General features: G+C 37.6%; 1 protein-coding gene and 1 long non-coding RNA gene across 3 annotated transcripts in view; one reads left to right on the forward strand and one right to left on the reverse strand.

Annotated features, from left to right (window-relative positions):
• Nucleotides 1-12,640, reverse strand: part of LOC119087896 — a 45,919-nt gene extending 33,279 nt beyond the window's left edge. Inside the window, exons 1-2 of the long non-coding RNA XR_005091411.1 lie at nt 12,495-12,640; nt 8,941-9,078 (exon numbers count right to left, since the gene is read on the reverse strand). This is a non-coding gene — a long non-coding RNA (uncharacterized LOC119087896). The remainder of the gene's footprint in view (nt 1-8,940; nt 9,079-12,494) is intronic.
• A 57-nt stretch (nt 12,641-12,697) lies between these two features.
• Nucleotides 12,698-15,954, forward strand: part of Ankef1 (ankyrin repeat and EF-hand domain containing 1) — a 31,603-nt gene continuing 28,346 nt past the window's right edge. For both annotated transcript variants that reach the window (XM_028884503.2, XM_037205251.1), the window contains exons 1-2: nt 12,698-12,981; nt 14,174-14,344. The gene's annotated coding sequence lies outside the window, so the exon portion shown is untranslated. The remainder of the gene's footprint in view (nt 12,982-14,173; nt 14,345-15,954) is intronic.

Below are 15,954 nucleotides of genomic sequence, written 5' to 3' on the forward strand. Positions count from 1 at the left end.
GAAACAATACCTAATTTAAAAGTTACAAAAATTTACTTCTATGCTCTTTGTTAAAAGCATTTTTTTAAATTTTCATAGGACATACAAAATGATCATATTTTTCCCATCTCCCAACTCCTCTCAGATCTCCTCTGTCTCCCTACCCACCCTACTTCATATTTGATTATTCATTTTCTCTCTCTCTCTCTGGCTCTGACTCGCTCAAAAACAAAAAATTAGCAAAATTAAAAATCAGAACAAATAGGCAAAACACTAACTTTTATAATTAAATCTCAATATAGAATTTTGACACTGAGTTGCTTTTAAAACAAAATTTGATGTAAATTCCAGCTCCATCCTTTGCATCTGTTTGTGAGAGTCTCATTTTTTTGAACATGCTAATTTGCCCAATTGTCCTGACAACAGTGTCACAAAACTCCATGTGTAGGTTTATTTTTGAACTGTCCAGTTCTATTTCATTAATTAAGTTCTCTATTTTTTTTCTCCAGCGTCACACTGCTTTCTTTACTATAACTTTGTATGAAGGTTTGAAATCAGAAGCACTAGTCCTAGTTTTGTTATTTTTCAGATTTGGTTTGTTTTTAAATTTATTTTTAACTGGTAAATAAAAGCAAATATGTACATCTTAGTGGCATGGTATGTGAATTACTCATATGTGCACATGTTATGTAATGCTTATGTAAATGATATTAAGCACCTCTCCTTCAGCATTTATCACATTTTGTAGTGAAAACTTTGAAGACACAGCCTTCTGAGTTGTGTGGTGGTGCAGACCTCATCCACCACTATGGCACCCTGAATGGGCTGCTCTCGGGAGCTGAATTGCACAGTATGTGAAGGTTATGTGTAATCAGCACAGCACAGCAGCATCCAGGGCTTTTCATTCTCATCCAACCCTGCTGTCCCATACGACACGGAGTCTTTCTTTCCATGGTTGAATTTTGTTCTATTTTATATATGTGATACAGTTCTTTTTTGTTTTTTTCAAAAAAAAATGATTTTACATGCTAGTGTTTGTGTGTGTGTGTGTGTGTGTGTGTGTGTGTGTGTATGAGGAGGAGGGAGCAGGAGGAGAAGGAGAAGGGAAGAGAAAGAGGAGGATGAAGAGAAGAGGAGAAAGGGAAAGGAAAAGAAAGAAGGAGAAGTAAGGGTTTTACCATGTATCACAGTGCATGTGTGTAGGTCAGAGGACATCTTTCAGGAGTTGATTCTCTGCCTGTACCATGAGTTCTGGCATGTGCTTCTATTGCTGGGCCATTTCACTGGTCCATATGCACATTTCCTTTGTCCATTCATATGATAGACACTAGGTCATTTCTGTTTCTCAACTATCATAAATAAATCTCCAATAAAGATGGCAGTGCAGCAATCTCTCACATATTGATTTATTTCCATGGATATATGCCCAGAAATGGGACTATTGGCAACTCTGTTACATACTTAAAAGTTCCATGGAGAGTGGGAAAGTATTATTTTCTCCATATTCCCACCAGTCTTGCTATGTTTAGTCTTTTTAATGATAACCAGCTTTGTTTCTTCCAAGTCCCTTGTATATCCATAAGTATTATATTGACTTGTTAATGTCTATAAAACCACATTCGGGATTTTTGGTGAGCACTGTTTGGAATATGGAACTCAGTGTGTCAACAAAATTGAGCCTGTCAGTCTATAAACATGGACTTTCTCACCATTGATCTAGTCTTTGAGATGTCTGTCAGTCTTGATTAAGAGTGTCCATTTATATGTCTTGCACTTTTGTTAAAAACTTTTCCGATTTTTGGCATTATAAATGCCATTTTGTTAATTTCTAATCAGTGCCCTTACATCTTAAAAATCTCTATCTTCAGCAAGAACACTGGATTGTTTTTAAGCATGATGAGAGTTTAAGAAATACTGCTATATTGAGAAACTCAGTCCAAGAGACATTTCAACACAATGTTCCCTCATTCTGTCACATAAAGCTGTTAACTTTCCAGTAAGGACTTAAGGCAGCATAGTAGAAAACTGTCTCTGAAACTAAGCTACTAGTTGACTACATGGATTAAAGGTTTTTAAGTAAGATTAAGCAATCGGATAATATAAGAGTGTTCTAATTTATATGCAGTAGAAAATTACTATTATTAGGTAACCATTTAATTTAGGATGCTATGATGCTTACTTTTCCCCAAATTTTGTGAAGAAGTAAGCCATTTGAAATAGTTATACTGATTATTTTTGACTTTCCATTTTATTTTTGAATGTATTTTCATTTTCTTAGCATCAAAAATTACAGTACTTAGATCCTATAATGAATATACTTTTCAAACCTTTTTTTTTTCTGTTTTCTGCTTCCAGATCTGACATCAATTACTCCCATGATATTGAACAAACTATTTGGTGTTTCTAACTTAACAATTCTACTGAGTAATGAAGAACCAAAAAGATTTATTTAGTGTCTTCTCTCTTTTGACTCTACCTTGGATAGCTCTCAGTTTCTACCATGTCCAATTATGCCATTTAATTTTATGAATTATGTATTATTGTGTCATGTAGGATTTATAAGAAGTCTGATACTAAAGGAAAGCTATGAGGCCTAGTGTGACTGTGAATAATTATAGAATAGCCAAATTCAGTGTAGCATTTACAATCATGACATACTCCTCTCTCTTGAAGTGTAACAAAACAATAGTTAGTGAGCAAATTAAACGCAGAATCCCTTGAAGTCCATTGAAAAGAGATTTATCTGTGTAAATTCTCAAATTAATCTGTTCTGTATTTTTAACTCATTCCCCTCTCCTGACCTCACTCCTGTTTTCTAAAAATCAGTATATAACCACTATGTTAGCATGAAAGGCTAGTGATGTGATGATGTCCAAAGCAGAAACAAACATCTTGTTTTTAAAATTTCCACAAGCTACAAGACTTTAGTGTTCATCATCTTGTGTGTCCTAGAACAAACCCATGCCTGAACAAGTGCAATACATGCCTTTCAACCCAACACAGTGGTTTTACATCCAGGTAAATGCAAAGCCAAAATAAGCACACCTACACCATAAAGACTAGAGAAAGATGTATGACCTACAGGAGGCAGGGAGAGTGTGAGTGTCATTTCCAAAGCAGTGGTAGGGGGTCGTACATCTGGAAGCATGCTTAATTTAGGAATATATTTGTAAGCCTTCTTAGTTCGAGGTTTTAATTAAAAAAGAAAACTGTTGGGTGAGCTTAGCTCAAAGTCACTGAGCACATATGTAAAATGTTCAAATGGTGGAAAGAAATGCCTCCGGGCATGCTCAGCTTGCATCATAGAGTTTTAACCGAAAATAGGAAAGTATATTTTGAATGTGCAGTATCACAGGAGTGTACACCTGAAAGTGCCTGTCCAGCTCAGTCACTAACACCACCATGAGACAGAAGAAAGAAACAGATGGATCCAGAAATATACAAGTAGAGTACACAGAAAGCAAGACCACTGGATCCCCATGACTGGGTCAGAAGTCTTACACAGTGGTGGGTTCCAAAAATGATTTTATTTAAGGTGGTGTTATTGTTCATCTCACAGTACCAAAGATATCAGACACATTCCAATATTGTTCATCTCACAGTACCAAAGATATCAGACACATTCCAACTACTGATGATATCAAGGTCACTGTCCAGAAGCTCACCATGAGCCTTGTGGTTTTGTTTTTTGTAGTTTTTTAAAACATACCAGGAAAATTGGCCAAGTGCAATACTCTTCCTCCTGTGCTCAGGTCTTTCAAAGGACATCCCATCTCAGATTTCAGTCTTTTCAGGATCTTGATCTCCAAACACTTCTTGTCCCACATAACTGTCCTACCATACCAAGACGCTCAACAAGTTCCGGGAGTGATACCTTCTGGATCACTGATCTGACTTTAGGGCATAAACACTTCAGAATATTTGACCTTATTGTACTCTTAGGGGACCTAATTCTTCAATTCTCCTCAAAATCCCGGTAATGTGCCCCATCACTCTTATGTGCTACCTTGGCTTTTCATCTTCTTTAGATCTGTCTCATTAGAAACTAAGAGGAAATTAAGTGTAGGAACCACTCAATGGCTCCCAGGAGTCTACAATCCCAGCAGTAAGGAGGCAGAAGCAGAAGGATCAAGAGTTCAAAACTAGCCTGGGCTACAAAACAAAACCCTGACTCAAAAACATATTCAGAGTTTAACACAATACACATTACTTGATGGTCTTCCTAAATTATCTGAGAAACATTTTAAAATAATAAAAAAGTGAGAGAATGACAAGGGTTTTTTTTAAAAAAAAAAAAAACAAAAACAACAGTAGTTTCCTTCTCAAATGCTTCTATCTATAAAAATGTCTTCATTGGTTTGAAGATGAGTTACTTTAAATTTGCAAAAAACAGCACAGAAAAATAAATTTTCAGCACAATGATCATTTTGCTGCTTGATGTTGTGCAATGGAAGCAACATCATGGATGTTACTGGTGAAGCTGGACAGGCCCATGAGGAAAGTGACTGAGAATATGCAAAACCAATCAGATTATCTCCACAGTATTTTCTACCTCAAGCTTAGTTATTTACTAATTTAACAGCATTTGGTATAGCTTTGCTTATGAGAAAAGAAATAAAAATAAACAAATCAGTAAGTTCCTAGTCCACAGTTATACCTATATGCAGCCTCTGACCCAAAAGCACCTCTTTAAATAATATGAAATTAAATAAAAATCAAATATTTTTACATGATAAGAAACAGAAATCATTACACTAAAAGGGGAAAAGTGTTTTAAAGTATGAAAATATAGTGCTTACATTTTATTTATTTAAAAGCCTTCACTGAAGTGAGAATGTTTGTCAAAAATTCTAATTACTTATTTGAATATTTAATATACTTTAATTACTGCAACCAGAGAGAAGCACTAGCTATAAATACATTGAGAATAAATATCTAATCAGCTTGAGATTGGGCAAATATTTAATTTGTTTTGTTTCAGGAAGATCTAATTTTTTAAGCAATCTTAATCTTATACTTTTTGTAGGTATATTTTTAAATTCTGGGATGTGTAGCATATAAATTATTTTAGAATTATAGCAGTTTATTTTGCTTTTCTTCCCGGGGATTCTAATAAGAAAAAATATTTTCTATAATTGCAGTAAGTTAACAATTAATATTAATTTCACAGCTGAGCTTAAACCTAATCAAAATATTGTAGTTTTAATCTACATACATATTGAATAGTAAAAAAAAAAGTTGGGAGACCATAGCTATCAATTAATATAGACCTTTCATATTTCAAGTCAACTATAATCTCTGGATGGCTATTCAAACTATATTTATATTATACAGAGTAGATACATAAGTCAAAGATTCATTTAAATGAATGAGACAATGAAGATGACTACTTGATATGATACTGAAAAGAGGTATTTTTCTTACAGATAAGAGACTTATCTCAAAATTGCTTAAAATATGGGATGTTCAGTTAACTCAAAATCACTAAAACACAAGTTCTTGGGATTTCCTTTGCTTAGTTTGGGCTGGCAGACTTTTGTGCTGAGAGGTTTCATCTCAGGGCCAGAAGATGCTTGAACACTTCCTAATGGGGTGTGACCTAGATTATTCCAGTCAAGTCATGGAACCATGGTCATCTTTTCAATAACTAATCCCCATTTTTTATAGCTTCCATTTCCCTTGGTTTTGAAAGAATTAAAAGTTTTAACATGCAATATCTAGTCTATGCTAGGATTTTCTCTCCATGTTATTAAAATAGCAGGCTAATTTAACAGCATTTGGTATAGCTTTGCTTATGAGAAAAGAAACTAAAAAAAAATCAATAAGTTCCTAGTCCATAGTTATACCTATATGCAGCCTCTGATGCAAACGAATTGCTTTAAATAATATAAAATTAAACAAAAATCAAATCTAGTTACATGATAAGAAACAGCAATCATTACACTAAAAGGGGACAGGTGTTATGAAGTATGAAAAATAGTGCTTAAATATTATTTATTTAAAAGTCTTCACTGAACTGAGAATGTTCTTGAAAAAAATTCTAATTACTTATTTGAATACGTTGGTTGGTTTTAATGTCCATTTACCACAAATTAAAATCACCTGAGTAGGAGATGCACCAGAAAAACCATCCTGATCTCTTTGGTGATTATGTGATGATATGCACCCCACTGTGAACAGCAACTTCTGACAGCAGTCCAAGTAAAGGGAGCATTGCAGAAGGAAAATCATCTCAACATTAGCTTGCCTGGCCTTCCCTCTTACAACTCTGTTAATCTGCTCTATTCCTGCTGCTGCTGCTTCTGCTGCTGCTGCCGCTGCTGCTGCCGCTGCTGCTGCTGCTGATGGTGATGATGATGATGATGATGATGATGATGATTCTGTTGATGATACTAGAACAAGCATTTCCGAAATTTCATCTTGGACTAGGGACCAGCAGTTCTCCAGGAACCTTCCAGATTTTTGTCGCTAGATTGAGACTAGTGACAGCCTACTCTCATAAAAAGACAGTCATTGTGGGACTACTCCCACTGCTGAAGCACTCAGCCTCAAGGACTGAATAACTACTGGGTTCTCAGTTCTCTGGTGTGATTTTGTTGATTTTTTTTGGTTAAATTATTATTAACAGACATTAAATTTTTATTAAATTTAGAGTTACTAAATTTTTTGTATGTTAATCCCATTGGTTTTGTTCCCCTAGAGAATCCTAACTAATAGATCAATGAAATCCAAGCAATATCAGTATTAGCATGGAACCCATCAACTGTTCTGATAGATGGTCAGTGATGGCATCTTGGTAGAGCAGCTGGACCATGGTGTCCTCTTTTGATGAAGTCGACAGTTGATTCTACCGAGGAACTGGGCAGGTAGGGAGAACCAGATAGTTAAACAATTACTGATGTGCAAGCTTTGACATAGCTCATGCACATGTGGTTCTAGACTTTATTTTACTTGAGCTAGCACTTCCCATCCAAGCCTACAAACAATAGATTTTTGGGGGTTTTGTTGTTGTTATTTTATTTTTCTGTTTTGTTTTTGTTTTTTTTTACTTTACAGTTTCCTGTTGTTCCACTGCTCCTTTGCCAGAGTGGCTCACAGTGTCTACTTATTAGTTAGTATCAGAGATCACCTTTAGAAATGCAGGAATTCTTGGGAACCTATTTTTGCATCTCTCTAAGAGGTTAAAAGAATAAATTGGAAGTGGCTAGCCTTGCTTACTCATCCTATCTGTTGGCTTAAAACTTGCATGGAGCCTCTTGTTTTTGGAAGTCTTTAGATAAGATGCAGTCACCATCTCTGAGTTCTGGAATACATGACATATAAATGGTAATTGCCTCTTATCTGGAGATGCATGTGCAGACTTCTGTTCTCCTCGAGTGGCCTGATTGTATTTAGGAAGAATACAAGAGCCAAACAGTAACTTCCCCAAACTTTGCCTTCTCCACTCTCCCCTTCCCAACCACATCCTGTTTATATTTCCTGCAGCATGATAGAAAGTGGGAGAGAGACAAATCAAGCATTTCATGGCCAATCTTCGCAGAGTCTCCCTAGGATCACCTGGGCTGTGGGATGATCTTAGAAAGAAAAACCTGACATCTCCAGCATCACTCGTACCTGTATGCATAGGTATCTTCTTGGCCTGCTAGGTCCTCACAATGAGAATCTACATTTTAACTTAGATCTCCAAATAATTCCTAAGCATTTCAAAGCACCATCTTGCCAGTTTTTGAGCTGTCAGTTCTCACAGAAACTAATTAAAATTTAAAAAATTAAACAAATGATTAAAATCAAATGTACTCTCAGCTGAAAACCAAAATCTGTAAACTAAAAGAGGCGCCTGGTCTCTAGACAAAATTAATAGGGCAATAGCCTAAATACATCCTGGTTATTTTCCAAAAACAGAATAACAAAGGGAAAATGTTTCAAATCTTAAGGAAGAAGGAATCATTTACATACAAAGTAGAAAGGAAATTTCCCCAAATGTTCAAGAAGAGTAAAATACCTACCCACTGAAGGGAAATAGGAGGTGTTTGTGGGTAGTAGGAAACATTTAGGGTGCTCAGGCAAAGGACATGACCCCAGAAGTTCAACACATACTAAGATACTCATCAGAGTGAAGTAGACGTATTCACAGATTACAAGAATTCAGAGAATCTAGACTTGAAGTATCCATCTGAGGTAAATCCTGGATATACAACTCTAGTCACAAACAAATGATCCAGACAGAAATGTTCAGGGATTAAAAATGAACAAAAGAAAAGTATGGTGGGACATGATGACACATACTTGCAATCTCAGTTACTCTGGAGGCTAAGTCACGAGGCTAACATGAACTTTGGGTTTAGGCCAGCCTGGACAAGACTGGTTTGTTTATTGTTTTAAAACAGAGAAGTTCCCAGTGTAAGTTGTTAAATCCCATAGCAAAACCAAGAGCACAGTTCCATACATGATCTAAAATCAATTCTTCATCATACTCAAGGGAAGTGAATATGTTACTATTTGTTCTTTAAAATAATCATCACCCAAACTTCATGGCTTAAAGCAGCAGAAATCATTTTCCTGGTTTCTATGGACTCAGCTTCTCTGAAAGAGGGGCTATTTCTGGGCTTCTCCTGCTGGGATTCAAGATGGTGGCTCCAGACTGGAGAAATGGAACAGTGAGACTGCAGCTGAAGGATTTACTTCCTGGGTGTCTAGGCCATGGCTGTTGGCTGGAGGCTTCAGTTCCTTTCTGACCTCATATCAATATTCTCAGAGTTAGAAGCCATCATGTCTCTTGTGCCCTCATTTTTGATGTCTCCCTGTCTGTTCCACTACATTATCCTTATTAGAAACCAGATGTGTTGAGTGTGAAATGGAAGGGATTTGAGCTGTGTTTCTCAATGGAGAGTTAGGAGATAATATAAATAATCCACATCACCACAATATTATCACTATTTTCAGGGGAGCACAAATTTTTACCTTTCCACAGATTTACACGGACAACCAGAAATGTTTCTGAAATAGCCAGACTTGAGTACTGAAGCCCATCAATCACCACGACTCTACCTGAGAACAGAAGAGGGACTATAATAGACCAAAGTCGGGATTCAGATGTGCCTGGAAACAACAACAGATAAAGTAAAACTTCTTAGCAAAGAAGAGTGTGATAAAATATTCTTATTACTGAAGATTTAATATATTTTGAATTGAACATATTTAAAAAGTAGTCAAATACAGAGGAAAATGGAATAATATAATGAAGTTGATTAAATACATTAATTTCATTTCCCAGATAATATACACTTTATGTCCTTTTATGAATTATTTCTTAAAGTCAGTTAATAGTCCCACTATCTGATCATAATATAGCAAATTAAATTATTTCCAAATGATCAACAGTTTAATTAATTGAAAATTAAGCAGCATACTCCATCTTGGCATTGAGGAGAGCACAGTAATATTTCAGTTCTTTATGAAGCAATTAAAAGACTACTTAATACTAAGACCAGGAAACACAAATGAAAATATGTTCAAGGAAAAACATATATCCTTTAGGGCCTACATTAATAAAGTGTGTTAGAGAGAAAACAGTTTCTAGCCTAAAATTAGTGAATAAAAAACATATAAAATGAATTGTGCTATTATGAAATATTAAAGGAAAATAGCTAAATTCAAAACAACAAAATACATTAGAAAAGATATATCATAAAAGTGCCTTCTTTGAAAGGCTCTATAAAGCAGCCTTTATGATTCAGATTAAAGAGAAAAGCTGATCTATAATCAAGAAAGTAAAAGACACGACCACATCATCTGAGAAGCTACAGGAATTATAAAATGAACCACTACCAGTCATATGCCAGTCCATTTGAAAACTTACATAAACTATTATAAATTACTAGCACTGATCTTTTTCATAAGTAAAAACCCCAAAGATAAGTGCAAGAACTTGAAATTGTGATTAAAAGTGTACCCTTAGATGTGCAGACCGGAATATTCTGTCCATCTTCAAGTGATAAGTAATCCCACTCAATTTAAGTATTTCAGAATTCAGAAAAAGAGAAAAGCCTCAGAAATAGATGAGACTATTCAGAAGAATCAAGACACAAGCTGAGAAAAATGTTCACAGCAAGAGCTTCCAAGGTATTTATTCCCCTCATGAGATCCTAAAATAGCTTTTCTCTAAGCTAGAGAAAGTATAGATTCTGATCTGAATATAATTATGCACAAATTGCTCATATTCTAAAAGAATCATTCTTCAGCCCTCATTCAAGACATGGCTCAAAATTGCTGCAATTAAAAGTGAAGGTGAGCTGCAGATGGAAGAATGAAGTGGTGTTTTATATTGTCGACCAATTTATTTCTCACTTTAAAGTCATTGGACATGTTTTTATTTATCATTTGAAAAGATACAATGTATCTGTCATTGACATGTGATTTACTTGTACAACAAATAGTTTTAAATCCCTGTGCAGGACGCCCTGACAGCAGCCTTTCCCATCACACAGAGGCACATCCCGAAACAGGGGGAGCTTTGAGGCAAGGATGGACTTTAGAAGAGACAGACAGTTTTGTAAAGAACTGTGAAAAGAAGACAGCAACAGCAAAACACCTTCGACAGCTTTACCTCAATCCCATGTCAACATACATTTAAAACTCAACACGGTTTATCTCTAATAATATACCACCACCCACAGGCATGCCTTATGAGTTAACTAACAGGCTAAGGACTATCTGCTGAAGGTTGGCCTTCCAGGCCAACAAACAAAAATTTCCAAGCTTCTGGTAACAAAGCAGCTTATCTATGGAGATTTAATGACAGTTTTTATAAACATGCGTGAAGTAATTCAATAAATAATTTTTATTAATCAAATGTTTAGGGACATGTCTGAGACTATATGAATACTATTTTCATTTAAATTCAAAATAGTTTTAATTTAAAGATAAAATATTATACTCATCACCAGATAAAGATAGAATAAGTTAGGCTAATGGACATCTTAGCCAGGGCTCTGTTTTACATTCATACTTTATGTTGGTAGAACCTAAGTGTAAGATTCTGTCAGCTTCCAGTCAGTAGTTCTGACAGACTTACTAATCTGTTCCCTTCCATCTTCTAAATGTGAATCCTCCAACATGTACCATTTTTACAATTTCATGGATTTCAGAATTAAACCAGGCTACCACTGACATCAACTGTGTCACCAAAATAAAAACACGTTATCATTTTCTTGATATTATATGTAATCTATGTCCCAGAAGTTTCACTGCTAACATGCACCCTAGAGAAAATTTTGCACTTAATTTCCTAAAAACTATGAGTAAACATGGTCCTAGAAGCTTTGCTTTAATGGAAAATATTGAAAATACACTGAATATCCACCAATAGTACTGCTGGCTTAAAAGGAGCATGAATAATAATGCAGTGGAATAGCATGCAACTGTTAAATAAAGTGTGTGTGTGTGTGTGTGTGTGTGTGTACGTGTACTTGTGTGTGTGTGTGTGTGTGTGTGTGTGTGTGTGTGTAGTGGTTGTTGTTCTTGGGACAGGGTCTCATGAAACTCAAACTGGCCTTAAACTTGCTATAAGGCCTAGACTCCGGCCTCGGGCCCTCAAAGAGCACAGGAGTCCCAGACACAAGCTACCTAGCAGCTATTTTCTCCATTTCATTACAGTTTATAAACACCCATGGTTTAGGGAACCATTCACATGAAGCAACACAGTTCTGGTGCTAGGGGACATTAAATACAAAGTTCAAAGGGCAGGAGGAGGAGGGTACAGTATCAGGAAGAAACACAGAGGTGACCAGTGGTAAAAACTGGTTTTTATATTCTTGCCTTTGACTCTCTACTCCTTCCTCTCTTCCTTTCTTTTTCATTCCTTTTTCCAGTTTTTTTCCTTAGTCACATTGCAATTCATGTTCTTCATACTATCATACTATCTGTATATCATTTAGTATTTTTGTGTGAAATAATCCTTAAAGCAATATCTCTGTGGTAGATAAGAAAGGCTGTGTGTCAGGAATTATTAGACCTTAGAAACTTCTTCAAATTATTTAATTTTAACCATGAAAGTTTGGGCTGGAGTTATGAGTCAGTGGTTAAGAGCACCTACTGTTCTTGCAGAAGACCGGTGGGCTTGGTTCCAGGCACCCACGTGGCGACTCACAGCCTTTTGTAGCTCCAGTTCCAGAGGATGCTTTACGCTCTTCTGACCTCTGCGGGCACTGTCCACACATAGTTACTTATAGGCCCACAGGAAAGCACTCATTCACAAAAATATAATTTTTTTTAAAATATAGGCTTTTCCTTCACCTTAAAGTTTCAAAATTTCCCTCCAAAATGGTGTGTGTGCGGGGGGGGGGGGGGGGGGAGGAGGGCTGGCTCTGAAATAAAGTTATTTCCATTGTGTATAAATAGTTTTAGGAATGTATGAGCAAAAAAAAATCATTTTTCATTTGTACAGTTTGTTGCATTTTTCACTTTTACTTAATATTACTCAGTAAACTATTGTGTATTTAATTATTACTATTTACCACACGCAGCTTCACTTTTCTATTTTTTCACTGAGGGCAGGAGGTGGGCGAACAGAATGGAAGGGTGCAGTCCTGGTGCTCCACTCCTAGGATTCAGGTTTAGGAGCATCCTAGCTGGAGCTAAACCACGTCTGCCGCCCACGGTGGGCGGGGCCTAAGGCAAGCTCCACCCTGTGGCGTACCTGAGTGGTTGCCCTGGCAGCAGGCTGCGCGTGGGTGAAGCTCACAGTGGGCCCAGCCTGGCGGCTGCAGCTCGCCCCCTATGATCACCTGGTCGCACGCTGGCGGACACACACACACACTCTTGGCTGCTGCCTGTGCGCAGGCTGGCCTGCTCTGCCGGAAGGGACACCATTCAATACTGGGGCCTAAGGCCTTGGCTCGGGCCAGTCCCAGGCGACAGAGAACAGGGGCCCGAGGCCCTCACAAGACCAGGGACGCAGTTACTCTGAGAGATCCCGCTTCTGATCGCCTCTAGGACGAGAAGGTGAGATTGGTACCCTACCCTTTGCTGTGAAATGACATCTCTACTTGCCCTTCTCATTCCTGGATTTTTCTGGGATTCAATACTGAAGCCAACAGAGAAAAACCCACAAATGTACACCGTTGTCCATGAGTGGGCTGAAACGAAACCCACAGAGCTGGTGATTATTTGTAGCCAGCCTGCCCTGAAGGACTTGTCTAAGTATTTTGCAAGGATTCTCATTTCCTTTTGAGGCAGCCCCACAAAGTGACAACTTTTGTGTATCCTCAGTTCACAGATGAAGTCACTGAAAACAGACTATTCTAGTTAACCTGTCCAAGAATGCAACCAGTGGGTGAAACGGATGCAGAAGAGCAGATTCCCCTCTCCTACACTCCTCTGTCACGTGTGGCTTCATCCATTTTTCTAATGCACCACCCATACTGTGGACCTTGTGGAGAATTTAAAGGTCTCTGCATCTCCCCATGAAAAGAAAATGTTTCTGAAAAATCATCTGAAAGCATACAGGAGAATGGAGGAATGGAAAGGGGGTGGGTGTTCTCTATAAGAATATTCAGGCTCCAAATAAAGGACTCAAGACAAGACACTGTAATTACATGCCACTGTCTTCCAGCCCAGAGACTGACGAGGGACCTGCTGAACCCATTATCAGAATTGACTGAGTCATGATGTCAGTTTTTTGTGGTTTGTGTTTGTGGGGAGCATTTTTTTCTTTTAATGAATGGAATCAGACAATATCAAAGTGTCTGACTGTGGAGTCCCTGTCCTCACAAATAAAGCAGGTTTGATTCAGTTTAATCAATAAACCATTTAGCAGCATTTTGTCTTATTCCATACATATGTGTCTATATGTGTACTATGACACTACTCCACAAGTGAGTTATGAATACATCTGAAATGTGTGTCAGTAAGCCATGCTGGAAAGGCAGGTGGGTGATGGACCCAGGGTTTACTCAAAGTCTGTTTGTACAAAAGTTTGAACAAACTCCATTTTCTGGTTTCTAGTCCACCATATGTTAGAGATAGACTAGAAGGGGAGAGAAGGCCTACCGGAAGGAAGCAGGACGTCAATTTCTCAGCTATATGGTGGCTGATATCTCAGCAGGAAAGGGGAGAAGGGCAGAAGAGTGAGGACAAGCAACAACGCTTGGCCTTCTGGATTTGGTATTGACAGTTGCTCTTGACTCCATTTCAGCTGCCCTGTAACTGCTGAACACCTCATAACCCACCACGGACCTGGATCAGACATCTCGCCTGACGTCTCAGAAGTGGATATCAGCTTGTCTATCCTTTCAGTATGCCGAAGGGCTCTCTACTCTGCCTGACCAATGTGGAGCCCACCATGAGCAGCCCATTTCAGATACAGGTATCTAGTGGCTCAACCCAGAAACCCGGGTGTTTTCTTTCATGCTTCCTCTTCAGTGCTTATAACTTGAAGCTGTTAAGCATTGAGAAAGTACTCATTAAATACCTCCTATAATTCAGGTTCTAGGGCATAGAGAAATAACAGTATTATAAATCTTATATTCCATGATGACCAGATTCTAATGGGAAAGACACACAAATTAAATATATTTTTCTCATCTTTTTTTTTCCTCTCAAGACAGAGTTTCTCTGTGTAGTACTGACTGTCCTGGAATTTACTCTGTAGACCAGGCTGGCAAATTTAATATTTGCTCATTTCATTATATAGCCAAAATGTGAGAAGGACTACAAATACATAATAGATTCAAGTTCAGGGTATGTATATTAGAATATTAGAATGTGTCTGCACTTTACTTTGAATTGCATCAAAAACTGAGCTTAATCAGTGGATAAAGGGATGGGTAGATATGAAATCAAGCAAGTATTGGTAATCTTATTGGTAGCCCCTAGGTGGTGAGTGTTTGAGCATTGAACACACACTTTGCATTTTTAGAAAATCATCCTAAAACTTTTGGTGTCAAAAGCGTGTTATGATTTTATCGATCTACATTTTAAAAGGACTTTTTTCTTTAAGTTGTCTAAAAATGGAATGTATAGATCTGTTAGAAAAGTACTTAGACAAGCTGGAAGTCTGGCAATGATTTGGCTTAGGACACTAGTGCAGGGTTGATGTCAAGATATACACTGGTGGCAGAGGTCATGAGATTTGCTGTTAGGTGTTGAGTGGGGTTGCATATGAAGAAGAAAAATAATGAGACGTAACTCTCGTGGTTTGATCTGAGTAAGTGCATGGCTGTTGGTACCATTATCAGAAATGGGAAGAAGTGGAGAAGGTCAAGATAGTATTATACATTCTGCAATGGCCATATTTCTTTCTAAAAGTAATTTCTTCTTTGGGAATTTCAAACATATACAGAATACATTATGACTATCTACCCTCCATTCCCCACCTTCAGTTACTCCTGGATATCCCTCAACATGTCTCCCTTCATGTCATCTTCTTTACTTTATTTTTTAGTATTCCACTTTGTCCAGTTAGTGTTGCCCTATATGCATGAGTATAGAGCCATCTGCTGGAGCATAGACAACTTACCAAGGGTCACAACTTGAAAGAGAAATGTTCCTTCTCTCCCAGAATCTATCAATTGGCCCCTGGCTATGACATGTTAGTGAAGCCCATCAGATACTGTTTCTGTCACTCTAGGGAGAGCTCATGGGGCTACATAAACCTGAGAGTGAAGAATCAAAAGCTGAAAATTGAGAAAAAGGTCAAGAGATGGCGCTAGTCACAGAATTCCCAAGGATAAAAAAAAAGGGGGGGGGCGCTTGTGCCCTATGAAGACACTCCAGCAATGAGATGTCATAAAAAAGAGCCAGGAAAGAATACAGTAGAGGAATGGGCAGTGATAAAGGAAGAAACAGGAAACAGGGCCTAGCCTGGTTGCCTATGGGAACATGAAGGAGGAACGAAGCATCATGTGGTACACTTCTCTACCGTAAAACAAGTAGCTGAAGTAGCAGATTGGGGTGGGGGAAAAGAATGTGTATACT

Source organism: Peromyscus leucopus, chromosome 4 (assembly GCF_004664715.2).
Source record: "Peromyscus leucopus breed LL Stock chromosome 4, UCI_PerLeu_2.1, whole genome shotgun sequence".
Taxonomy (NCBI): domain Eukaryota; kingdom Metazoa; phylum Chordata; class Mammalia; order Rodentia; family Cricetidae; genus Peromyscus; species Peromyscus leucopus.